Genomic DNA, 952 nt, shown 5'->3' with positions numbered 1-952 from the left:
CATTTTTTTGTACGAAAAAAAGTGGCAACACTGATTTTTATGATATCACCAAAAAACCTTTCAAAGCCCCTAACTATGAGAAAATGTTCCATTTTGGTGGGTATCGCGGTTATCGAGTAATCCACCGCTAAAATGGATGATATTTTAGGTTCACTGAAAACTTTGACACCCCCTGGCTGCCTTTAAAAATGGGCTAGACGGCTACGATTTGCGCCATCGGTCATCCCTTCGAAAGGTATCTCCACAGGAAAAATTTCAAAAAAATCGCCTAACCCCCCTACCACTTCTTGGTCCAATTGACGTGGAATAACCCAGAAGGGAGTAGTAAATGTCCTATAAAAAGTTTGAAATAGTAAAAACTCGTCCAATTCAAGCATTCTTTGACTAAATAAAAAAATTGAAATGAATACTTGCTCTGAGAAGATTAGCACATTCAGGATCAGTGGTATCTGATTTTCAATGTTTTGATTGTGTATCCTCTCCCCTCTACTTTTTTTTAGTATCCCCGGTCCTGGATCCAAATTATGTTCTTAAACTTAGAGCATTTTTACATTGTTTAGAAATTTTTATAATGCACATTCCCTTTCCCCTCTCATAGGACTTATCTGCGATTAAAACAATTTGTTATTAAATTGGGGGAATATTTGTGATTTTTCGAAATTTTTAGAGCACACTTTCCCTTTTCCCTCCCACAGGTCTTATCAATGGTCAAAATACTCGTTAACCACCCTTACATCCTCTCTTCTTGTCCTGTCCTGTCACCCTTCATTTGAACGGAACATCTGAATTGGGTGAAATTAATAAACTTTTTGCAAACTTACGTACGGTATATTATATTCAGGTACCTACCTATGTAAAGTACCCTTAATCCCATACCTATCCTCAAATTCTGAGAGGTGTTTTATTCAAAATTAATGATTATTTTCGATTTTTTTTTTTTACTTTCAGACAG

Source organism: Planococcus citri, chromosome 1, assembly GCF_950023065.1.
Source record: "Planococcus citri chromosome 1, ihPlaCitr1.1, whole genome shotgun sequence".
Lineage (NCBI taxonomy): Eukaryota > Metazoa > Arthropoda > Insecta > Hemiptera > Pseudococcidae > Planococcus > Planococcus citri.
The sequence above is the reverse complement of the archived record's forward strand: the minus strand, read 5'-3'. Positions refer to the sequence as shown.